This window comes from Tiliqua scincoides, chromosome 1 (genome assembly GCF_035046505.1).
Source record: "Tiliqua scincoides isolate rTilSci1 chromosome 1, rTilSci1.hap2, whole genome shotgun sequence".
In the NCBI taxonomy this organism is placed as follows: Eukaryota; Metazoa; Chordata; class Lepidosauria; order Squamata; family Scincidae; genus Tiliqua; species Tiliqua scincoides.
In genome coordinates this window covers 64,543,292-64,570,227 of record NC_089821.1, presented here as the reverse complement: position 1 = coordinate 64,570,227, position 26,936 = coordinate 64,543,292, and the positions used below count along the sequence as shown (strand labels likewise).

Below are 26,936 nucleotides of genomic sequence, written 5' to 3'. Positions count from 1 at the left end.
AATTTCCCGTGTGCACTGCTTCCTGTCACAATTCTCTCTATCCTACATAATGTGCACAAAATGCTCAAGTGAAACCAGGAACTAGTTACTGGGCTCATCACAGAGCAGGTCTTTCCCTTTCATCAAGCTACTGGCCAGAGGCATTCCTGGACGAGGAGCAAAGCAGTAAGTTTCTTCAGGCAACAGGACACCTGTGTAAAGTGGCCCCCTCAGCTACTGAGCTGTTCGGGAAGGCGAGAGCAAAGCTGAGGAGACACCTCCACTTTGCTTTCACAGCCAGTGACACAGAAGCTGGTAGGGCCACTTTACATGGACATCCTGGCACCTGAAGAAACATATTGCTTAGCCCCTCTCTCCAGGAATGCCACTGCTACTGGTTACATATTCATAGAAGTAGGGGGTTGGGTGGAGGCTTCACAAAAACCGGAAGTGGGTTCCGATTGACAATCTAAGCTATTTGCTACAGTGTGGAGGCCTGCAAAGGGGGCTGCAAACCTCCAGGACTGCCCTGGAGGCCTGTGCTCCCCCCCCCCCCTGTAAGTTTAAAATTGGCTTGCTGCCAGTGATGCCACGATCACTGCTGCACCATCACTGGGCAGGAGGTCTGGTCTAGAGGGTAGAGCCTCCATTTGCCTGAAGATAACATCCACAGGTCGCCGGTTCGAGGCCACTGGCACTGTGCGACCTTGAAGCAGCTGACAAGCTGAGCCGAGTTATTCCATCTGCTCTGAGCGTGGGAGGATGGAGGCCAGAATGTTGCGACCAGATCAGAAAGAAACATCTGAATGTTTTGGTTTCTTGAAAGATAGAACCTTCTTTCAAATTGTAAAAATCCCTTCGGGGATTTAATTAGCCTGCCTATGTAAACCGCCTTGAATAAAGTCCGAGGAGAAATGTGAGGACCAAGAAAGACGGTATAGAAATACCTGTATTATTATTATTATCATCATCATCATCGGGGCACCCATTTCTGGACCAATCCCCTTAAGGAGGAATGGCCCTCTTCCAGTTCCCCTGGTGGGTCACAACCCACCAATTTGGGAACCACTGCCATAATGTTACATAGGACCATAAAGAGTTCTGCTGCCCTTACAAACCTCACTTGTGAGCAGTCAGAGAGTGCAGTTCAGCTTCTTCTAAGACAAGTGACCAGTATTATAACACTTCCACTTATTGCACTTTTGCTCACATGTGTTATAAGATAACCTCCTCATGTATTTTAGGTCTATTATATTATACTGTGTATAGCAGTGGTTCCCAACCTTTAGGAGCCCACAGACCACTGAGGCAAAAAATGAAATCATCAAAGACCACATGCAACTCCTCCATCCCCAACACCCCCATCCCCTGCACACACAAAAATGCAGTTAAATTCATAAGAGAAAAGATTTATTAGAGTTCTATTTGTAATTTATTATTTACAGAGATTTTTGAGTTGCTGCTTTTGTTGCCAACTCCGGTTGTGCGTGTTCTGTTCTCCACCCTCTCTGGTGGTCCTTGTGGTAGCACTCGCTTGGAGGGACACTGGAAGAGATCAAAGGCAATTTTTTTCCTGAGACCTTGCAGACCACTTCTCAGGGTCTCACAGTCCACCTGCCATCCACAGACTGGTGTATAGCCTGGCTCTGGGATACACAAGTTCGGATTTCTACTATGAAGCTGATTCAAATAAGTCCTCTCAGGATGGGTATTAGAACCAACAAAATATTTTTTAAACTATAGTTAATATAAGAAGCATGTAGAATACATTGTTTTCCAAAAGTGCATTATTTCAATGCAAATTGCAATAATTGGCAGGCAATACTTGCAATCCCTTTATGATCTCTGTTACTAATATGTCTGTTCAGGAAATACAGTATAGGCATACGGGTGGATTTCCAGTATTTGCCAAGACTATCAAGTTTTCTTGAAGGGGAGGAGCTGTCAGACAGTGCCAGAGCATCTGCTTTACATGTAGAAGTTCTCAAGTTCAATCTCTGCATCTCTTGATGGGCTGAGAAAGATCCGTGTCTGAATTCAGGCTGGAGGGGGTGGCTCTCAGTAAGAGCAACTTGTGCTGGGATCCTATCCCCCATTTTTTTGGCTTATCATGCCCCCTTTCTCTCCTTGGACTTATGCCAGCAAAATAGCTGGTAAGGGCCCCAAGGAGACCCATTTTTTAAAAAGTGTTTTACTTATCCCCTGGATGGCCATCTGATTCCCCCCTACCACCACTGGATGCCGTGCATGCCTGTAAGCACAGCTGTATCAGTGGTGGGGGCTAGGACTGGGCTATTAGTAAAATTACTACAGGAATCCACATTCTAGCATCACATTAATCTCTTCGATAATTTACGCTCCCAAACCATTATTTGTTTTATTTTATTTGAAAGAAAGGTATACAGTACCATTTGTATATGATTGTATTTATTGATTTAGCTACGTAAACCCCTTTATGAACTTTTTTGCTGACAAGCAGGGTTTGAAATTTTTAAATAATAATTTTTGCACTGAGCCTCTTGCAAAATGAGGCACAAAAAGGACTTCGTACATTGAGTTATGGCAGCAAAATGATGCAATGAAAATATTGCTATAGAAATACCACTACTAGTTATGGAAGATGGCATGGCTCAGGGTTGCAAATGATGTTTTGAAGGGTCTTGAAAAAGAAACACTATGAGCTAAGAAAGTGAGTGTCCAAATCGCTTCTCAACCAGAAACTCACTGCAGGGATCTTAGGGTTAGGCAAGCTGCTGTTCTCTCAACTTCTTCTATCTCCCCTGTACCATCTGTAGGGGTGTATTGGAATCGAGGAAGATCTGGCAAGGAGGTAGAATGTGGTGTCTGCAGTGGCTCCTTTAAGAGTTAAGGCCTGGGCTTTCAGCAAAGGGTGTGCTGCACAGCTGCAGCCACTAGAGGCAATGAGGTACCTAAGGATATAAGGAGCACCTGAGGCAGGAAGGGTTTGTGGGTTGTAGGAGTGGAGATTGACTGGGCTTATTGACGCTGGACTTTGGCTTGGCAACTGGCTGATTTGATTGTCTTACCTGGAATCTGACCTACTGGACTGTTGACTTACGGCTCTGCCTTCTGGACTGACCTTCTGGCTAATTGATTATCTGGCTCACTGACTAACAGACTACTCAAACAGGCTGCGGGGAGCTGAGGTGTGCTGCTATACCTGGAAGGGCTGCTGCCTTAGGAACTGGGTCCCTGCAGTTTAAACAGGCAAGCGACCCTGGTGGTGGAGTCTGCAGTACTGCAGTAGAGAACTGGGACCATTGTTGGGGGAACGAAAGGGGAGCTAATTAGCTTAGAGAGGGCATAAGTTCCCTAAGTGAGGCTTGGGCTGGGAATCTGGCAGAACAAGGGGGATAATATTTGCCTCCCTTTCCTAGGTGATTGTACAGATGAACATTTGAAACATTATTAATGTTATTAATATTATTATCTGTCCCTCGCAGTGTCTGGGGGAGATTCCAACAGCTAATCTTCCTATTTCTAATATATTTACCATTGAATATCTGGTATATATCGAAACCTGATAGAAAAGATAAGCATGGCAGCAGGTCTTGGATGACATGTTCAGTGATTGAGATGAAAGCAGAAATACCTTCACTAGATTTTTGAATTTCCAGAAAAGGCAGTAAAGACTGCTTAGTACTAAAGGAAAATTTCTGTGATTAATTCAAGGACTACATCTTTGACACTACCCAGAACAGAAAAATGAAAAAAGCTGGGAACCCACACATCCATGTAATCCAAGGAAACTTAGCTGCAAAGGCAGTTAAATTTCTCTTCATTTCTTTCACTTACCTAACATAAGAACAAACCCACTGCATTAGGCCATAGGCCCATCTAGTCCAGCTTCCTAAATCTCAAAACGGCCCACCAAATACCCCAGGGAGCACACCAGATAACAAGAGACCTGCATCCTGGTGCCCTCCCCTGCATCTGGCATTCTGACATAGCCCATTTCTAAAATCAGGAGGTTGCACATACACATCACGGCTTGTAACCCATAATGGGTTTTTCCTCCAGAAACTTGTCCAATCCCCTTTTAAAGGCATCCAGGTCAGATGCCATCACCACATCCTGTGGCAAGGAGTTCCACAGACTGACCACACACTGAATAAAGAAATATTTTCTTTTGTCTGTCCTAACCCTCCCAACACTCTATTTTAGTGGATGTCCCCTGGTTCTGGTGTTATGTGAGAGTGTAAAGAGCATCTCTCTATCCACTCTATCCTTCCCATGCATCATTTTGTATGCCTCAATCATTTCCCCCCTCAGGTGTCTCTTTTCTAGGCTGTAGAGGCCCAAACGCCATAGCCTTTCCTCATAAGGAAGGTGCCCCAGCCCTGTAATCATCTTAGTCGCTCTCTTTTGCACCTTTTCCATTTCCACTATGTCCTTTTTGAGATGTGGTGACCAGAACTGGACACAATATGGACACAATACTCCAGGTGTGGCCCTGCCATCGATTTTTACAATGGCATTATAATATTAGCTGTTTTGTTCTCAATACATTTTCTAATGATCCCAAGCATAGAATTGGCCTTCTTCACTTCTGCCGCACATTGGGTCGACACTTTCATCGACCTGTCCACCACCACCCCCAGATCTCTCTCCTGATCTGTCACAGACAGCTCAGAACCCATCAGCCTATATGTGAAGTTTTGATTTTTTGCCCCAATGTGCATGACTTTACACTACACTTACCTGCTTTCCCCAACCCTACAACCATAGGAAGGGGTTTGCAAATACAGCATACAGTAACAGGAGTTTTACACATACAGACAAATGACAGAATCAAACCCCTCTACACCTCCTTCCCTAGTGGAAAGAAGTCTGGAGGAGGCCACAGATGACAGGTGCTCTTTTCTCTTGGCTGGTGTGTATTTGCCAGAGGGATAATTAGAACAAGCTCATTTGTGTTTCTCTTCCATTGGGATACAGAGGGCAGGTGGCTTCTACAGTACAGTTAACTGTTTAATTGGACACACTAGTCTCGTACTCCTGTTCCCTCCCAGCCCCACCAGAGATGCAGATTTGCTTTATCCATCACCATTGGTGCCTCTTTCATTGGTACAGTTTCTTGGGCTGTGATCCTGCACACTGGTGCTCTTATTCATTCTGGATCTAATACTTCTCCCCACCAATCAAATTTCCATATATACTCACAGGACTGAGGCACTCTAATGACTCTACTCCACTCCCTATTATCAACCCATGGGAAATTTCATATGCATTTCTTACCTCACCAACATAACTGGTCAACTGTTTTCCTGACACCTCCTATACAGAAAGCTTCCCTGCATTGTCCCTTAGCTAGAATAAGATCATTCTTCTCTTCCTCAGCTACATCATTAATGCTCCTCACTCAATATATCCCCCTTTATGAAAGAAGAGCTCACCCCATCCTCCTATCCTAACAGATACATAAAGAATAGTCTCCTATCTGTTGAGTATGCTGATGAACTTTGCTCACAGGCTCATAGGAAACTCTTTTTTCCACTTTCCTTTCTGTTCACACTGGATGCCAGTGCTTTCACAAGGCCAAGCTTAAAGAAAACAAACAAACGGCTATGCCAAATATAGAGGTAAGTTGGTGGGGACTTTGATCCTTCCAAATGTTGGTGTCCTAGCCACAGTAGGAGTGGTCCAGTGGCTACATCATTGGGACCAGACTACTTTCAAGCCCATCTCTGCCACAAACTAATTTTGGGTCCTCAGACAAGCCAGCATGTTTTCATTTCAGTTCCAGAACTGTAAAATGAGAATCACAATGACCTGCATTACAGGCTGTGTGCTTAATACATTAAAAAATCCCCACCAACACAACTTGCTACAGGCACACAAAATAATCTAATGGAGATTCTTCTGGCTGAAGACTATATTTTTGCATGGGAAGGATAGAGTGGATAGAGAGATGCTCTTTACCCTCTCACATAACACCAGAACCAGGGGACATCCACTAAAATAGTGTTGGGAGAGTTAGGACAGATAAAATAAGTCTTTACGCAGCATATAGTTGGTCTGTAGAACTCATTGCCAGAGGATGTGGTGCTGGCATCTGGCCTGGATGCCTTTAAAAGGGGATTGGACAAATTTCTGGAAGAAAAATCCATTACGGGTTACAAGCCATGATGTGTATGTGGAACCTCCTGGTTTGAGAAATGGGCTATGTCAGAATGCCAGTGCAAGGGAGGGCACCAGGATGCAGGTCTCTTGTTATCTGGTGTGCTCCCTGGGGCATTTGGTGGGCCGCTGTGAGATACAGGAAGCTGGACTAGATGGGCCTATGGCCTGATCCAGTGGGGCTGTTCTTATGTTCTTATACTTGAGATTGTGCTTTGAGCTCTGAGGAACTGATAGCATTAAAAGAACATCTATTTCTACTTCTTGCTTTCCTTGCTGTATGGATGCTCGCATAAAGACTTTGTTCATTAGCTAGACCTGTGATAATCCAGATTTTTGGAAACTAACCAAAGGAGCACCTTTTAAAGTAGTGTCCCTCTTATACTTAGTGTCCCTCTTCACCCCAGAATATCTTCTTCCTGTGGTTATTTGCTGGTGTCTCTTTTGCATCTTTTTAAAAATATTGTGACCATTTGGGAACAAGGAACCATTTATTTAGCTATGTAAACTGCTTTGTGACCTACTTTTTGTTGAAAAGTGGTATTATTAAGAATATTTATATAACAACTCCTCCACTGGCTTGTACCTAATGAGCAATTCCTTCCATATCGCAGATTAAACGTTTGGAAGGAAATGACTTTCTGTCCTTTCCTGCGCCATACAGATCTGGAAAGAATCCCTTGTGCATGGATCCCTTGTGCACTGCCATATAAATGCAGTGTTCACCACTAATTCATTAGGAGTTGAAGAGAGCAGATATAAAAGCAGTGCATGCTCACAACAAATAAATACCTTGCATACTTATACTGGACCCCAGTATACCCAAGACTCATTTCCTGAAAGCAATACACACAATGGTGATATGCATTTGCTCTGCCATCTCGCCAGTTGTTGAACTAAGAACAGAATCAGTCACCAAAACAAAGCAATCCAGAACATTACAAACACAATTGATCCAGCAACAAAACATAGCCAGCTCCAGGTGGAGCACTGTAGAAACAGCAGCTCAAGCAGCTCCTATTAAGCGGGTCCAAGAAATGATCAATCTCTGAGGCAGTTCTGTGGGCTACATCATATGACCTGGGTATTTGGCTGAGATGGCAGGGTTAATGTCAGTCATGGGAACTACATAACTACCACAAAGGGACAAGTTCTGTAAATGCCTAAGTCTCTTCTGTGATGGTATCACAACACCCCAAGCAGCAGTTGAGGCAAAGTATGCCAGGAGAAGGATGCTACAACCTGAAGCACCAGTGCTGATCCTTGAAGTGTTCCCTGGAGACCTCCCATCCAAGCACTGAGTTGGCTTAACTCTGCTCAGTTTATGAGACATGACAAGATCACAGCCCAAGGTGATAAAGCTGCAGGCATTAGATAGTGTCTGGAAAGTTGAAATGGAGGTCACAAGGAAAACTCTTGGTTTGAGCTAGACAGCTCTGCAAATTGACTGGCTCCAGTTTGCCTCTATCCAATAACTGCTAGTCAAAAAACCCTCTCAAGTAGCATATGGTTTTCAAAGAGAACTTACTTAACCCTTTCCTAAGAGCACATTTTTAGCAAGAATACATAAGCTCTGCCCTAGAGCTGGGGCTGTGGCATCACTATAATGGTACTTTATATGTTAATTGTCTTAGCCACAGGCCATAGAAACAAAAATAAATACTAACAAAATATATCAGCAATCCTGATATAACAAGGTTATAACAATAAAGCAATAAAACAAGATTGCTCAGGAACACTACAAAGCAGAACATAAATGTACTTACATACAAATAAATTTTTAAAACAAATGAGTTCAAGTACAAAAATATGCTTTACAGAGGTTGATCCCTAAACTAATGTATAGATGAAATCCTGAATGCATAATTTACCCAGATATCAGTGACAAATACAATTTATCTCTAAAGATGAGTCACATTTTAAAAGATGACTTCTGGTTCTAATTTTACCAGCAACTTCAACAAAAAGCAGCTAATTTTAAATGATCACTTTCGGTATGCCAGATGTTGTGAAAGATAAGTGCAGTATAAACCAAATAATCTCTAACTTGGCCTTTTTCACTCTCTTCCCAAACATTCCAGGACACAAGTTCAACAGCCTTAATCTCGGAATTATGATCCACCAGTCAAATGTACATAAATTACTAACTCTTCAAACAAAGAGTTTACAGTAAACATACCCTGATTCATTAATGGGGACTTGGGGCAAGCGTAATTCCATTAACAACATCTTTGCCTATTTTGTTTATTCAGTTTCTAGATCAGCCAATATCCTTTTCAGATTTGCAAAGACATGAAAGCCATGTTTGGATCCAAGTTATTCAATGGACCTGACTCTACAGTGGAAGAGTCACTGGAATACATTGTACCATTATTAAAAACACAGAATAGGTATTTTTCAGTTATTGATGCTACAGCTGGCATGATGGAGAAACTGGGACCAGGTAGATTGCTTTCATCTTCACCAAGTTCATGAGAATTTTTTGAAATCTATTTCCTGCCCAACAGGACTGCCAATTTTTTACAGAGCTTAAAGAAAAAGAATACAGGCTGTCTTGTGGATATTGTAGGCAATAACTCTTCTCTCTTTAATACAGAGTCTGTGATGAAAAGAAAACATTCAATGGATGACAGTATATAAATAGTCTTTGTTGGAAAAAAAAATGGCTTCCATATTGCCAGTGTTATATTTGGATAGTCCTCTCTTGATTCTGAAAATCTGGTCAGTGGGAAGAACAAAGACAACTGCTCTGTTGACAGCAGAGGCCAGGTGTCTCTTTAAATAACACTGATAGAAAAAAAACAGAGAAAATAACTCTGAATGCATCTCGGAAAATCAAATGACTGGCTTGTTTCTTGTGACTGCTAAATAGACCACTTCTGGATCAATTAACAGTGGTGTCCAAGAGCTACCAAAATCTACAGATCTCTCAACTGAGTCTGTGCTCAAAAATGATACATTTTGAGGCTACAGTTTTGGGTCATGGTAAGATTACCCTGCACATGCCCAATCTCGTCTGATCTTGGAAGCTAAGCAGGGTCAGGCCTGGTTAGTACTTGGATGGGAGACCGCCTGGGAATACTGGGTGCTGTAGGCTTGTACCATAGTCTTTCGAGACTGAAGGTTGCCAACCAAGATTAGAAATATCTGAATCTGGCTTTCCTGTAGTTTAAGTCAAATCTCCATTCTGCTATGAAGCGGAAACAACCAGCGAAAGCAAATCAGGTTGTAAGGTTGGAGGGGAATATCTAAATGGTAAAGGAAAACCAGGGTTAGGGATGGATGGAGATTCTCTGACCATGATATACCCTTACTGAAGGGCTTTTCAAACTGGGGTGTCACAACACCCCAGCCTGCGGGCCATGGCCCCTGCCCCCTTAAGGGGTGGGGGCAGCCTGGAGGCAGGGAGGAGGCAGCAGCGCAATCCCCAGGATCGCGCCGCTCAGGGGGGCTGCAGTGGCTTGGGTACGTGTACCCAAGCACCTGCAGCCTCCTGGGGGTGCGGGGAGCCTGGCGCGACCTGCAACAGGGCTCCCCGCAGCAGTGAAAGTAGATGCGGAGCAATCGCACTCCACTTCCGAGGCGGGGCGCGATCGCTCCGCATCTACTTTCACTGCTGCGGGGAGCCCTGTTGCAGGTTGCGCCGGGCTCCCTGGACCCTCAGGAGCCCCCCTGAGCAGCGCACCCTGCAGCCCCCCTGAGCAGCGCAATCCTGGGGATCGCGCTGCTGTCTTCCCCCACCCCTCCTGCCTCCCCCCTCCTGCCCACGCAAGAACTTAGTGGCTCTCAAACTCTCCCAGAGAGTTTGAGAACCACTGCCTTACTGTGTTCTAGAAATAGCTGCATTTCTCCTGCCATTACTTTGTAGTAAGTTGATTTTTTATGTTAACTTACTCTTGGAAATGTTTCTCTACTAATTTACTTAGTAAATGTATTGCACTTAAATCCCCAGATACCCAACCCGACTTCAATTCATCTGATCTACCTACCTGGCCCCCTGTGATGCCCATGGAAATCATACAGATAATAGATCAATTGAAATCAGGGAAAGCTGCCGGACCGGATCTAATACCTCCTGAACTTTTAAAATGTGACCCTGAGTGGTGGGCTCACTTGCTTGCACCCCTCTTCACAACGATCGATAGGACTGGCTTAGTTCCCAAAGATTGGGTCTCGGCAACAATCATCCCAGTTTTTAAAAAGGGTGACCCTAATCTCCCTGCAAATTACCGGCCTATCAGCTTGCTCTCTGTAATAGACAAAATTTATGCAAAATACCTAAATAATAAGCTTTTTATCTGGACCAACTCTAAGGATATCCTAGGTCCTGAGCAATCAGGATTTTGTCGGGGCAAATCAACGATGTATAACTGTTTAATTTTATCTCACCTAGTTTATAAACAGATTAAGAAAGCCAAGGCAAGACTCTATGTGGCTTTCCTTGATCTAAGAGCTGCGTTTGATTCCATTGATAGAGATCTTCTTTGGTCTAAATTAGCCAGCATGGGGATTGATAAAAGACTATTGAAGTTAATTAAGATCTTATATTCTAACACATCATGTAAAGTTAGATATACCAGGAGTGGTAGCCTCACACACCCCATTGCTATAAACAAAGGGGTTAAGCAGGGATGCATTTTGGCTCCCATGCTATTTAACCTGTTCCTGAATGATTTAGCCCCAGCCTTGAAGACAGTGGATAGTCACTGCCCAATACTTGGGTCCCATCCAGTGCCTCTATTACTGTATGCGGATGATGCGGCTCTTATTTCTTGAACAAGAATTGGCTTAAAACGTCTACTCAATCTATAGAGTATTTTAAATCCAACAAGTTACAGATTAACTACTCTAAATCTAAAATCATGGTGTTTGCCAACAATTGGAAACCATTTAAATGGTCATTTATGGGCAACAAAATGGAACAGGTAAAGACATTCAGATATTTAGGCATTAATTTCCACTATAAGCATTCGTGGGTTTCTCACCGTAATGCAGTCCTAAATGCATCAAAAATCTCATCCCTTGCAATTTCCCGGTTTTTTTTTAGCCAAGGTAACAGATATGTCCCGGCTGCTTTAGAGGTATTCAAGGCTAAGGTACTTTCGCAAGTTCTTTATGACTGTCCAATCTGGCATAAGGCCTTGAATCATTCAACTGAGAGCATACAGGCATCCTTCCTGCGGAGGATCTTGGGTTTTCCCAGATGTGTTCCATACTCTGCTATGTGTCTTGAAGTGGGTTTTATTAGACTCAAAACATTGGCTTGGTTGAGATCAGTAAAATTTTGGCTTGCAATCCTCTTCAGTGCTGCCCCATATGGGCTAATGTACCAGCTTCTGGCTGATCCAGTACTGCCTGTGGAGGTTGCGGATTTACTCACCAAGCTTACATCTATAGGACTAGACACAGCAAGCCTGGGTATGATTGGTTTAAGCGAAGCCTACAGGACTATCAAGGAAAGATTGCTCGATATTGAGCGTCAAGAGTTACTCTGTGCAGCTAACACCATTTGCTCCCCTCTCCATCTGCACATCCCAGTCAGCTTTGGGAAGCCGGCTTCTTTCCTTTATCATCTGCAGTGCCCACAGGCTCGCAGAGCATTCTCCCTTGCGAGATGCAATGCCTTTCCATCAGCTCTGCTAGCGGGCAGGTTTAGTGGCATTCCCTACTCAGAAAGAGGATGTACCTGTGACAGGAATTGTGTGGAGACATTACATCATATATTTTTTTACTGCCCACTCCATGATACCCTTCGTAAGATCTGTCTGGCTCCACTGCTGAACAAAATGCAGGGCTGGGAGGATTCATTTAAATTACAAACTCTTCTTTCCATAGAGGAAACTGACTCTCTTGACAAGGTTGCCAACTTTGTTTCTGGGATTCTGGCAGGACGGAATTCTGGGTCTTCCGCTATATTATGGTGAATGGGGGGAGGGGGTATTGGATGATTACGAGTGCTTTATTTTATTGTGTGTTCTGAATGTTTAATGTTTGGTTGTTGTTTCGTATTTCCATTATCTATGCCAATAAAGGTCTTATGTATGTATGTATGTATTGCACTTGCTCCCAGTGTGGAAGGGATTGTCACTCCCAAACTGGCCTTTTCAGCCACACTAGACACTGTTCCAGAACCACCAATCAGAGCGCGACACCATAGTCTTTCGAGACTGAAGGTTACCAACTTGGTCAACTATTTTAAATATATCCACTGGGCACATGGTAGAATTGGGCCAGCAGCTGACTAAGAGCACAAGCCTAAGCACAGCACGCTGGCTCACCACCAGAGTGCACTGTCACAAACATGCCATAAGGCATGTTTGCGGTCCCTAGTGCTGGGTAAGCACCAGTGGTAGCCCAGCGCTGGCCGGTGCTGGGTTATTGCTGGGCGGGCGCCCAGCCTCCACCACTTGGCGGTTGCGTGGACCGCCAAGTGGCGGAGAGGTAAGTGGGGGCATGGGGGGAGGCGGCGTTCCGGGGAGGGGGGAGGCAGGCGGAGGGCGGGAGAGGGTGGGGAGAAGGTGTTACCGGGTGGCGGGAGGTGGTGAGAGGGCATGGCAAGGCGTGCCGGGGGGAGGAAGGCAGGACCGGTGAAGCAATACTCCACCGGATTCAAAGCCTCCAAGTTCAGCTCACTGCCCGACACAGAGGCTTTTGATTCATTGTCAACTATTTTGTCGGTGATGAATCAAGTAGCCCCATTGCGGGGTTGCTCTCTTTACCCAGGGGAAGGGGACAAAAGTTCCCTTTTCCCGAGGAGCCGCTGGTGGTTGCCAAAAGTGCACAGGATGCAGCGGCAGCCATTTTTGGCACCACCACAGCCCCGCCCAGCTCAGGATTAGACTGTAATTCACCTGGGAAAGGAATGAAAATGATTTTCCAGTATCAGTTTTCAGTCAATGACTGTATACCATGACAGGAATTCTGAGTGCAACTAACCAAACCGACTATTTCAACCTCTTATATCAGGGGTGTCCAAAGTTTTTGGTAGGAGGACCACATCATCTCTCTGACACGGTGTTGGGGGCCGGGGAAAAAAAGAATTAATTTAAATTTAAAGTTTGAATAAATTTACATAAGTTTACATAAATGAATATATTAAAGTTGAACTTATATGAGTGAATGAAGGTCTTGAAATAGCTCAAGGCCTAAAAAAGGCCTTGCACAAAGCAAGGCTGGCCTTTCCTTTGCTGCCGCTACTGCATCACAGACGTGAAACAGTAAGCAGTGGAGGAAGCCCTCATCCCACAGCTCATGCAAAGAGGTCAAACAGTTGCCTTCACGCTGAGAGCAGTTGTGTCGGGTCAGTGCGGGCTGCAACAAATCTCTGGCCAGAGGCTCATTGGAGACTGGGGGCTCCCTGAGGGCCACATTGAGAGGCCTCGAGGGCCGCAAGTGGCCCCAGGGCTGGAGCTTGGGCACCCCTGTCTTATATACTTAAATGAGAAATAATTTTATTTTCATTACCCAGTAGTCCTTTACCAGTTCCTATTATAGAGTTCACTGCACACTACAATAACAGCCATCTTAATAGGAAAGTAGTCTGAAATTCTTGGCTGTAAATGGGAAGGTACTGTGCTATCATGTCATTCAAAATTTTCAACCCTCTTCTGTTTCCTTATAATAAATGATAAGAACCATTACAAAATTACTTCTAGCCAGTGGCAGACCTCCCCAGCCCCATGCCCGGGAGCAAAAGTCCGCGATGGCGCCCCCTCAAGGGATGTTGCCGTCCCCACAAGCATAAATCTGCCCCCTCCCCTTACCTGGAGCACACGGTGCCTTGCACAACTCCAAGACACATTGGGGAAGCCTCTGAAGGTTCCCCCAATGCTTTAAATCGTGGTTCTGGAAAACTGGAAGCACAGCTTCTGACCCCATCGGGAGCCTCAGAGAGGCTCCGTGCTCAGGGCATTTGCCCCATAGAGTGAATGGGAGGTCCGCCACTGTTCCTAGACAGAGTCAGTAAGTTAGAATGTTACATCCACTATTCTTATCTAAACTGAGCACCAAAACAAAACTCATCTGGAAAAAATTGCAATCCCAGAACTTTCAACTTATCAAAATAGTAAATACAACTAAAATAAATGAATGTTTTACCAACAGAAAATCACAACTCAACATACTAATAAGTAATTCACCAACAGAACTCCAGCAATACAGCCAAATCTTTATACAGGAAGGAACTCTTTAACCACAGATGTGACATCCGTGGATTTCAGGTTCTGAACCCACAGATTGCACCACTGAAGATCTCCCAGATGTAACTGGAACCTTGTTCAGGTGACATCTGAGAGGTTTTCTGAGCCTTGGAGAGGACGCATGCCACCATGCACAGCCTCTCGGAGGCTCAGAATGCACTCCAAAGCCTTTTTTCAGTGACTTCTGGTTAACCAGAAGTCACTGAAAAATGGCTCCAGGTGGCATTCTGAGCCTCAGAGAGGCATAAGCAGTCTCTCTAAGGCTCAGAATGGCTCCAGACATGAGCAAGGCTCCAGTCATGTTTGGAGCTCCAGTGGGCCTGAAAACCACAGATTATCCATGGTTTTTGGTATCCATTGGACAGGGTCCAGGAATGGAACTCCTGTGGATAACAAGGTCCCACCTGGATATAGAGAGTGACTAAAAAAAATGTATGCACATTTTTTCCTAATTTTTTCACGTTTTAATGAGCTGTAATTCATACATACTTCAGTTCATTGTAGAAAACCTGCAATGTCCTATCTACAGGAAGGAACTGAAGAGATGTGTAGAACCATCTCAGCATGCATTTTGGTGGATGTCTTCAGATCCCTTAGTTAACAATGTCAGTGGTGTATAGATGCCAGTGGAGGACTTTGAGTACTTGGTCTAATCTAACTTATTAACTAATTAATTGGGTCAAGGTACTGCTTCTGTGTATACCAGATGCAGTATATGTGTGAATTATAGCATTGTACATTTGACACAATAAAGTGTGTGTACATTTTCTTGAGACACCCTGTATTTAAAATATGTTCACTTCCCATAGAATAAGACAGCTCAGTTAGTAATCAGAGAGATCAAATAAGGAACAGCTGAGTTTCCAACCATGAAACCATTTATTGGTTCAAGTTCAATGTCCAAAAGAAGCACAATGCCTTCTTTCATAGTCTACAGCATAGCTCCACCATTTACAACCCAAGTAAGGGCTTAAGCAAAACCACAAAAAAGCCAGCAGGTTGTATCAATACAGAAATATGATTAACAGTGCAATCCTATGCATGTTTACTTTGAAGTTAGTCCCACTGTCACCTTATAAAATATTCATTTTTGGGTTTCAAGGCCACATTCATCAAATCCAGATAGTAACCCAATGTTGTGCCCTAAACTATATAGGGCATTATTAAAGGATAAAAATACAATTAAACTGACCTTTGGAAACCCGCTAAGACCAAAAATATCACTATCTACTGGATTAACAAACAAACAAAAAGGGGCAAATATCCCCGCCAAAAGTTCAAAGGAACCTTGCAAAGGCCAGCTGCAACCCGCCTACAGCAGAGTCTACTCCCATCTAAATGCCAGGACAAGAACAAGAGTATTTTAGTCAGGCTTTGCTAATCAACTAGCTGCTAATCTAATCCCACCCCCAATTACCTCTAGAGAGGAGACTCTAGCCATGCGTGGACTCTGGTAGCAACACCAGCATTTTAAGATTCAACAAAGAACAGGTGCCTTTAAGAAAAATGGAACTAAACAACATGGAATAGCTGTGTTATAGAAACAGTTATGGAATAGCTGTGATGGCCTTGAAACCTGAAAATGAACGTTTCATTAGGTGACAACTCTGGCCACTCAGAAGCCTTACTTTCTACACAAATCCCACTGTGTTCATTGTTGCTTACGTTCAGGAAAGTGATAGAATTGCAACCTAAAAGTCACTCTTATGGGCCCCCTGCACTGTCAGTTCTGGTAGCACAGCATGCTTTATGGTGGTTGCAAAGTATGACCTGCCATTGTATGAAGCTGGACTGCAATGGACACACACCACTGGCTTCCTGAACAGACCCGGAACCAGTAAGTTGGCATGGGTGCTGGGCAGGGTATGGACAGAACAGAGCAGGGAGGGGGAGGAACGGGACAGAGACCAGGGCAAGGAAGACAGCTCTACCAATATCCTATCCCCTTCCCAGGTCCACTTAGACTTGTGCCAGCAAAATTAGGAGTGCAGTTCTAAGTAGACATCACAGCACCAGAGGTTTACCCTTCAGGCAAGGGGGAAAAAATGTTCCCTTGTCCTCTTACCTGGAGAAGATCACCTCTAGGACTGCCCCCCCCCCCCCACAGGATGCAATGTGCACTCCAATGGCATGGCTGCATCAGTGGTTGGCTTTAGATAGAATTGGGCTGTCAGTCTTTGTTCTAATAGATGTTTTATTTAGTTGGTTTTCAAACCCATTTGACTGTGAGATTGCTAGTAACATCTGAACCAGGAAATTAACCCTATAAATGAAGGGTGTGACTTTTCTTGAGAAACAGCTTCTGTTTGCTCCCTAAGGCTGAGAAAACAAAGACCTGCTTGAAGCAGCCTAACTTTGGTAAAGTATCTACCTTGTTCTTTCAGCCAATAATCTGAAGTTATGACAGCCATAAGATAGTACTCAGGCAGGACAACTATGACTGATATAAGAACATCTCACGATGTATATTATGCCAAATATCACAATAGCAGCACTGGTTTTTTAAAGTTTGCAAAACAAATAGAATGTTCAGAGTTTGTAATGGCAGATATTTTCATTACACCACTGATCCTGAAGCTGTAGAATGTGCTTAAGCACCAAGATGATTGGAATCTCCCAAAAGCAGTAAGTGCTGAATGCCACAGTGCTGAACAAAATGCAGTGGCATCGCTAGGGAGGTGCAGAGGAGGGTGATGCGCCCTGGGGGATGATGTGCTAAAATCACGGCTTTAGGAGCTACCTTGTCATGCCATACACCGTTGGATGTGGAATGTCCAGCAGAATGCAATGCAAAAAAACGGAATTGAAATAGCTCTTTTCCTTCAAAAGTTATGGCCAAAAAACCAGAAAGTAAAAATGAATGGATCCGTATGGAAAATGAAAGCCATATCGTGCATTTACTTGTGAGTAGGCGTACTTGCCATAGTCTGTTGGAAAGGGCAGGCTAAGAGGAATCCAATGACACTGGAATGGTCCTGATCCAATGAATGCAGCCCAAAAAAACACCCGAGAAGGTCCCTCCCTCCCAGCTGCAAGTCTATTGAGCCTGAAAAGAAGCCGCGTGGCCATATTTACTGGCGTGAGTAGGCAGACATGCCTTGGCTGGTGGTCAGGCCAGGCAAAGGGGAATGTGAGGACACCAGAATGGTCCCGATCCGATGGAGCTAGAGTGCAACAAATGCTCCAGAAGGCAGCCTTCCCCCCCCCCCCCCACTAAAAAGGACAAAAAAGAGGCTTGAACTGGTAAGGAGAATGTTTTCTATTTTGTACTTGCAAAGGCAGGTGGTTCTTTATCTTGATATGCCTGAAATAATAGAACTTTAAACTGGGCACTGGGGAGGGCTGGAAATCTCACTGATTCTTTTTTTTTTGGGAGGGGGTGTTATTGCAGGCAGGCTACAGAGAAAATTCATTTGGTGGAACAGGGCTGGCTCCTCAATTATTTCTTTTATTTTAATTTAATTATTTATAATTATTTATTTTAATTTGTTTGATGATGTCACTTCTGGCCATGACATCACTTCCAATGGGTCCTGGCAGACTGTCATTCTAAAAAGTGGGTCCTGTCACAAACATCACCCTTGGGGTAGGGAAGGACCAGGGGAGATTCCCAAATCAACCAGGATTTAACTCTCCTCCACCTACACCATCCTCCACAAACCCCCAAGAGCAATGTTTATTTATTTAGCTTACTCCAAGCCCCAGGTCCTATTAACATACATGTCCTTGGTTAATTATTGCACTCAATTTTCATGTAAAAGATTTTTATTATAGCTTTAAGGAGCTTCAATTGCTCCAATAACATATTTACATGAATTACAGTAGCTTAAAAACAAGAAAAGATCATATCTAAAAAGAGGCTAAAATTACCATCTTCCAGGTCTCTCAGCATTTCTTCCAGTATAAAAGCTGTTAACCCCCAGCTCCCTTCCTCCTGCTGTGTGTGTTTTCAGGCACCCATGCCCAGGTTTTATTCTTTAAATTACTAATGCACTACACCTGGGTAACACCCAACTTAATCCATCTTAAAGGGAAAGGGACTTGCCCCACCCTGAGACAGGTTCCAGTGCTCAAAGTTTGAGAACTGCTGCAATAAGGTGTTAGTAAGTTGATAGGGTGTGTGTGTGTGTGTGTGTGTGTGTGTGTGTGTGTGTGAGAGAGAGAGAGAGAGAGAGAGAGAGAGAGAGAGAGAGTCTACAAGTTTTCAAAATCACTAAAATCAGAATTTGGAGGAATAATACCATCATGTTATATATCAATCAATGTAATTTCATGCAGAATGCAATGAAACAAACCACATTGAAATATCTGTGTTCTGACAAAAGGTATAGCAAAAAAAAAAAGTGAGGGTGGGGCAATGGTACATCACCATGCCCACCACCCGGGGTGTTGCCCCGCCCACTGCATGGGGTGATGCATGGGCCTCCCACACTGGGTGACGCGAATCCTAGTGATGCTACTGACAGAATGCATGCTAGGAAACCGCATGCAACAGATGAACACTGCATTCAAAGGGGGAGAGTTCTAGATGCAAATGACTCTGCAGATAGGAGACAGAAAATCTGACCACTGCTCATGATCCTCTGGCTGAGAACCTGCAGCACAAGTATAAGTTAAAATAGAAGCTAACATGACTGGACTGATCCAGGACTTTTCATTATTAGCTTCCTGGGCACCTAATTCACTGCTTCCACTGAGTCAACTGTAGTCAGTTCCATCAATGGATTTCATGCTGACTTTTGTTGGTGTAAATAATCCTTCTGCTGGTCTAGGACGCTATAGTCTTATCAGTAGACATCTGAAGAGCCAGCCAAATTCTGCATCTATTGCACACCTTCAGCAGAAATGTCTGCACCTTCTACCCTGCTAACATTAGAGGTCATTCTAGTTCTGCCTTGAACCATATTTCTAGCTTTTCCTCCAGTGCAAATGCTGGTCACAAACAATTAAAGAAGCATGATTCACATGCTCTCCAGACTTTCACTGAAAGCTTTGTCGAGCTACATCTATTCACCAGCAGCTGCAGTAGTACATGTGACAAAGATAAAAGAATGGCTAGCGAGAGAGGGACGAGGGAACATAGCAATGGTCAGGTTCCCCCTTCCCTACCACTCAGAACTGGCATGACTGTGAAATGGGCTGCTTCAGACAGCTAATTCTGGGTCAGTTCTTATAAGAGCACAGTAGAACACCCAGTTCCCACCCCAAGGGATGGCTTACAAAAGAAGGAAGGTGAAATGGTAACATGTTGTTTTTCCTGTTCCCTTCCTTAGAGAAAAGGAAGAAGGAGAAATTTGATAGGAAGGACTTGGCAGGGTGACTTAAATAGAAGGTAAGGGGGGGAGAGGGTGCCATTTAATGCACAGCTTCAGGAAGCAAAATGCCATGGGCGAACATTGTGCCTGCTGCACTGCTTAAGGCATAATTTTATGTTGTTGGCAACCTTCAGTCTCAAGAGACTATGGTATCGCGCTCTGAAAGGTGGTTTTGGAACATCGTCTAGTGTGGCTGAAAAGGCCAATTCGGGAGTGACAATCCCTTCCACAACGGGAGTAAGTGCAGTCTGACCCTGGTCTGTCTCCCTGGCTATGGGCTTTCCTTCTTTGCCTCTTTGCCTCTTACTGTTGGCCAAGTGTCTCTTCAAACTGGGAAAGGCCATGCTGCACAGCCTGCCTCCAAGCGGGCCGCTCAGAGGCCAGGGTTTCCCACTTGTTGAGGTCCACTCCTAAGGCCTTCGGATCCCTCTTGCAGATGCCCTTGTATCGCAGCTGTGGTCTACCTGTAGGGTGCTTTCCTTGCACGTGTTCTCCATAGAGGAGATCCTTTGGGATCCGGCCATCATCCATTCTCACGACATGACCAAGCCAACGCAGGCGTCTCTGTTTCAGCAGTGCATACATGCTAGGGATTCCAGCACGTTCCAGGACTGTGTTGTTTGGAACTTTGTCCTGCCAGGTGATGCCGAGAATGCGTCGGAGGCAGCGCATGTGGAAAGCGTTCAGTTTCCTCTCCTGTTGTGAGCGAAGAGTCCATGACTCGCTGCAGTACAGAAGTGTACTCAGGTCGCAAGCTCTGTAGACCTGGATCTTGGTATGTTCTGTCAGCTTCTTGTTGGACCAGACTCTCTTTGTGAGACTGGAAAACGTGGTAGCTGTTTTACCGATGCGTTTGTTTAGTTCGGTATCGAGAGAAAGAGTGTCAGAGATTGTTGAGCCAAGGTACACAAAGTCATGGACAACCTCCAGTTCATGCGCAGAGATTGTAATGCAGGGAGGTGGGTCCACATCCTGAACCACGACCTGTGTTTTCTTCAGGCTGATTGTCAGTCCAAAATCTTGGCAGGCCTTGCTAAAACGATCCATGAGCTGCTGGAGATCTTTGGCAGAGTGGGTAGTGACAGTTGCATCGTCCGCAAAGAGGAAGTCACGCAGACATTTCAGCTGGACTTTGGACTTTGCTCTCAGTCTGGAGAGGTTGAAGAGCTTTCCATCTGATCTGGTCTGGAGATAGATGCCTTCTGTTGCGGTTCCAAAGGCATGCTTCAGCAGGACAGCGAAGAAAATCCCAAACAAGGTTGGTGCAAGAACACAGCCCTGCTTCACGCCGCTTTGGATGTCAAAGGGGTCTGATGTGGAGCCATCGAAGACAACAGTGCCCTTCATGTCCTTGTGGAAGGATCTGATGATGCTGAGGAGCCTGGGTGGACATCCAATCTTGGGGAGAATCTTGAAGAGGCCATCCCTGCTGACCAGGTCGAAGGCCTTCGTGAGATCTATGAAGGCTATAAAGAGTGGCTGTCGCTGTTCCCTGCATTTCTCCTGCAGTTGTCTAAGGGAGAATACCATATCAGTGGTGGACCTGTTGGCTCGGAATCCGCACTGTGATTCTGGATAAACGCTCTCTGCAAGTACCTGGAGCCTCTTTAGTGCAACTCGGGCAAACAACTTTCCTACAACACTAAGAAGAGAGATGCCATGGTAGTTATTGCAGTCACCCCTGTCGCCTTTGTTCTTGTACAGCGTGATGATGTTTGCATCCCTCATGTCTTGAGGTACTCCACCTTCTCTCCAGCAGAGACAGAGGATTTCATGCAGCTCAGTGACAATGATCTCTTTGCAGCACTTTAGGACTTCAGCAGGGATGCTGTCTTTTCCAGGTGCCTTGCCAAAGGCAAGGGAGTCCAGGGCCACGTAAAGTTCTTCTAGGGTTGGTTCACTGTCAAGCTCCTCCAGCACAGGCAGGCACTCAATGTTGTTCAGCGCTTCTTCGGTGACTACATTTTCTCTGGAGTATAGCTCAGAGTAGTGCTGCACCCAGCGTTCCATCTGCTGCGTCCGATCCTGGATGACCTCGCCTGTGGCAGACTTCAGAGGGGCAATTTTCTTCTGTGTTGGACCTAGGGCCTGCTTGATACCATCATACGTCCCCTTGATGTTGCCCGTGTCAGCTGCTAGCTGTATCTCGGAACAGAGCTGGAGCCAGTAGTCGTTAGCACATCTCCTGGCAGTCTGCTGGACTTTGCTGCGAGCAGCTCGGAGGACCTGCAGGTTGCGCTCACTGGGACAGGCCTTGTATGCTGCTTGAGATCTCCTCTTTTCCTCAATGACTGGTGTCAACTCCTCAGAGTGGGCTTCAAACCAGTCTGCCGTCTTGTTGGTCTTCTTGCCAAATATGGACAAGGCGTTGTTGTAAACGGCATTCTTGAAATGTTCCCATCTGTTGGATGCGTTTGCATCGACCGGGCCTGGAAGAGATTCCTCAAGCGCTCGTGCAAATTCCTCCACTTTTCTCTGATCCCAGGTCTTGCTGGTATCAATGCGAGGTCTTCCTTCCTTTTTCGTGTGGTACAGTCGCTTTGTTTGCAGTTTCACTCTGCTGCACACCAGGGAATGGTCGGTGTCGCAACCAGCACCCTGATAGCTGCGCGTGATCTTGATGCTGGGAAGGCTGGAGCGTCTGGTGAGAATCAGGTCGAGCTGGTGCCAGTGCTTTGATCTTGGGTGTCTCCAGGAGACTCTATGTTGGGGCTTCGTGTTGAAGAAAGTGTTGCTGACACAGAGACCGTGAGGACAGCAAAACTCTAGCAGGCGTTGGCCATTCTCGTTCATCTTCCCAATGCTGAACTGACCTAAGCAAGTGGGCCACGAACTGTTATCAGCACCAACTCTAGCATTGAAATCGCCGAGGATGAACAATGGCTCTTTTACGGGGATCTTCTTGATAGCGGTGGCCAGGTCATCATAGAATTTGTCTTTGGCTTCTGCTGGAGACGACAGAGTCGGTGCATAAGCACTGATGAGAGTGACAGGTCCTGCTGATGACTGGAGCTGCAGGGACAAAATTCTTTCACTTCCCACAGTAGGTGGGATAATGGATTTCAGCAGGGTATTTCTGACCGCAAAGCCAACACCATGTTCCCTGGTTTCGTTTGGTGGTTTTCCCTGCCAGAAAAATGAGAAATTTCTCTCCTTGACAGATCTGGAATCTGGCAGCCTCGTCTCTTGAAGGGCGACGATGTCCATCTGCAGTCTGCTCAGCTCCATGTCGATGACAGCTGTTTTGCGTGCGTTGTCTATTTCTTGCAGGGCATCAGAGAAGCCAGGTGTCATTGTCCTTACGTTCCAGGTGCCCGGCTTTAGGGCAGGAGTTTTCTGTTTTCTATTGCATGGTGCAGAGTTGTCGATCCGCTTGTCAGTTTTCACCCTAAACCCCACGCACCCCGTGAGGTTAACGGACCGTGGCGAGGCAACACCTTACTGGCTGGGGACTGCCCAGCTTAAGGTGGGCGGTAGCTGCCCAATGAGATGCAATGATCTCTCCCACCGTCGGAAACAGCCCCTGGCATCACGCTCTACGCCAATCGAGTGAAGACTTATAACCGGTAACTGCTGCTTCCCGTGTTGTGCCGACGCCGTATGGCGAAGTTGGAGTGTCCTCTCCAGTGCGCGAAGCCTGGGTAAAGTAGATATGGAGGATAGGCTGTTACCCATGCAGCAAATCCCCCCTCTCCACGTCGCTGGAATGATCCAATGGAAAGGCAGAAGCCAATACGGTTGGTTCCAGCGGCGTCGCAGGAGTTGCCAGAACTTGACTGTGTTCAGCCATGAACTGCCTCAGGGACTCCGGCTCCTGATTTTGCCTCGAGGTTGACTCCTGAAGCCTTTTCCACAACTGGATGTAGCCACAAGACAGTGGAGGTTTGAGATCAGAGCTTTCCTTCTCTTAGATGAGCTGCCTTTCCAGGCTGACGAGGCTCATCTACCCGTTTGTCTCACCACTGCTCCCTCTTCAATTTCCTGATACCCACAAACCCCTCTCTTGCCCCCCTCCTGCATCCCGTTTGTCTCACCACTACTCCTTCTCCAATTTCCTGATACCCACAAACACACACACACACACACACATATCACTGGAGCCCTAAATGTGCATAGCTGCTATGAACTGAGTTCTGCCTCAGTCACGCATATACATGGAAGGCTGCAATCTCAGCTGGGAAATAGAAGTCACTAGGCTCCATGTTGCTTGGTGTTGACTTTACTGAGATACCCAAAAATAAAACACACTAATTGGAGTATGGTGTTTTCAGCTCCTAGAGAACACTGGTGCATTTGCTGCCAGGTGGGGTTTGCTTACTGCAAGCTATGGCACACACACACCTAGCACAACAATAGACAGTGACACACCCTGTGTGCACTGGCACATGCAAAACTGTTGCACAGGTATATCTAATACATCATGTGGCTAGTTTGTCTGTACACCCTTGTGTGAACTGACCCAACCTATTATTTTCTGGTATATAATGAAATTGTTCTCTTACAGTGGTCTGTACATTAAAGTCCTCTGTGTGTGTGTGTGTGTGTGTGTGTGTGTGTGTGTGTGTGTGTGTGTGTGTGTGTGTGTCCAAGAATTACTATATATGAAAGGCCTGATCTTGGGCATACATACATGTGTGTAGAATAAGCCTCCACACCCCTGTATGCAATATACCTCTCACCAGTGAACACAGTCAAACACACACACGTCAAGCTAAAATACACAGGCTAAGTTTACATAAAATAAATTCAAACACCTATTTTCTCACTCTCTCTGTCACACACATGAGTATAGTACACTTAACACGCAGGTATACCAATCAATGCAGTGTTGTTTGGAAAATATCCCAGCTCTAAGATTCACATTCACTATTATAAGTATTCAATGTCTTAAGCCAGGGGTGCCCAAACCCCGGCCCGGGGGCCACTTGCGGCCCACAGGGGCTCCCAATCAGGCCCTCAGGGAGCCCCCAGTCTTCAATGAGCTTCTGGCCCTCTGGAGACTTGCTGGAGCCCTGCTGGCCCAACGCAACTGCTCTCAGCATGAGGACGACTGTTCAACCTCTCACCTGAGCTGTGGGATGAGGGCTTCCTCCACTACTTGCTGTTTCACATCTGTGATGCAGTAGTGCCAGTGAAGGAGAGGCTGGCTTTGCTTTGTGCAAGACCTTTTATAGGTCTTGAGCTACTGCGAGACCTTCATTCATTCATATAAGTTCCATCTCTAATAAATTCATTTATGTAAATTTATTCAAATTTTAAATGTACATTAATTCTTTTTTCTCCCCAGCCCCCAACACAGTGTCAAAGAGATGATGTGGCCCCCCTGCCAAAAATGTTTGGACACCCCTGTCTTAAGCCAAGGAGAACCAAACCTGAGCAGTTGGCATTTCTTCGCAAAGGGAATGGCACAGTCTCATCCCAGAGGCATGGGTTTTCTACTTCCTGCACAAGATAGTAACCTTTCATGCAGTGCTGTCCACTTGAATGTACTCTGTGTAAAGAAAACCATTCAAGCCCCAGGGAACTTTGCCTGTTAAGAAAGCAACAGGGAGACAGAGACTGACAAGGACAGTCTCTCAGGGAGCATAAAATCAGCGTTTGTCTGTCTGTTTGGGTCTGTTTCAAGTACCTGTCACTAAAACTCAGGTGATTTCAAATACGTCTCGGGAGCTAAAGGGACACTTCCAAAGAAGGACTACTTGTTCTACAGCACTGAGTATGCCATGTGGTCAGAGAAGGGAATTGTTGCAACTTGGAGCATTCTCCTGGGGATGCTGCAGGACACTCCATGCAGTTGGGAGTACTAAATAAGGAGGCCAACTCCAAGCCAAAGCAACCCCAGAAGGCAGCAGCTACAGGTCTAACACCAGTAAATGGTGGCAAGGAGGCAGACTAAATGTGCATGCTTAAGGGTAAAATAAAATACTAGTCAGGAAAATAAGAAGAGAAGATTGAAGGAAGCAGATAAGGGGGGTAGCAGCCAGTAGATGGGAGATGAAAATGGCAGGACAGCGTACTACAGAGCTGAAGAGGAGAACAGAAAGGGTTGGATGTGAGGCCATCACTTGTTCAGCACTTATTCAGTGCTGAAGCCTGCACTGCAATCTAATATTGAAAGATAGAAAACCACGGTTAATCTGCATAGTTCACTTATGGATAATTGACATAATTTGTATATCCTTTTCATAAGAATAACAGACATTAGATTACACTTAGTGGACACTCTACATTTATGACAGTTTTTTTATGGTCTAAAGTTGATATTTGGATACTTTAAAACTTGCCTGATGGTTTTCTGGCTCTTGAGGCCCAATCTTACCTAGACTTCAGGTGCTGATGCAGTCACAATTCAGCCCTGAGATAACGGAACGCAATGCTCCCTTATCTTGAGGATGCCTCCGTGACCGCTGTCCCACCATAGGATGCAACACACACCTCATCGTCATGGCTGCATCCGCACTGGAAAGCTGAATAGGATTGGGCCCTCCGTTTGGTTACTAGAAGGAGGGTAATTCATCTACAACATTAGATAGTTTAACTTCAACAAAATATGGATATGTGTAAAACAAATGAGTTAACATATACAAATGAACACAGAAATTACTCTTACTGTTATCACCATCATTTCTACTTCTGCAACCTATTGTGTATGAGCTCTGAGTGGGTTACATCAAAATTAAACTCTAAAGTGTAGAATGCAAAATTCTTTTATTCTGAAGTGTCCTTATTTTGAAATTGTTACCTTCAAAAAGGGAAAATGTGAGTCAGCCCTTAAAAAGTATTGCTAGACTGATTTAAAAAATAATGAGAGTTGAAATAGCTCATGGATTTGGACTTTTTTATTCCCTTCCAGCCTTTTAGCATTTTTCCACTGAACTGTCAAAGTATCTCTGCAACTATAACATCTAAAAAAACCCAAACTTCTTTTAGGATCACAGATGGAGCCTTAGAGATGCTGACATGTGCTTCATCATCACATAAGAAGCACTTCAAGGATAGAGGACAAGGAACATAGCTTGTTGATGCATGGGTGAAACAATGGCAATATCGTTTGACAGGGAATATCGTAACAGGGAAGAGTGAGGGAGGGCTGCAAGAATACGTAAGACTAGAAGTTTGTAGTCCAAGAGTTCACTAATTATTTCAGATCAATATGTGAACTTTAGCTGATCATTTCTAGAGATCTTCTAACTGCCCTGCCTCTCTGTGATAGGCAGGTAGGGAAGCCAATCCCTGTTATGGGGCCTTAAAATGAATCAGCTTTTTGTGACAAGCAGGAAACTGAACCAATTACTACTAGAAA

The 26,936-nt window shown here is 45.1% G+C and overlaps 1 protein-coding gene and 1 pseudogene across 1 annotated transcript in view; one reads left to right on the top strand and one right to left on the bottom strand.

Moving 5' to 3' along the window:
• SYT7 (synaptotagmin 7) overlaps positions 1 to 26,936 on the bottom strand; it is a 271,832-nt gene that overhangs the window by 209,715 nt on the left and 35,181 nt on the right. The window lies entirely within an intron of this gene.
• Positions 9,099 to 9,217, top strand: LOC136638442 (5S ribosomal RNA; annotated as a pseudogene).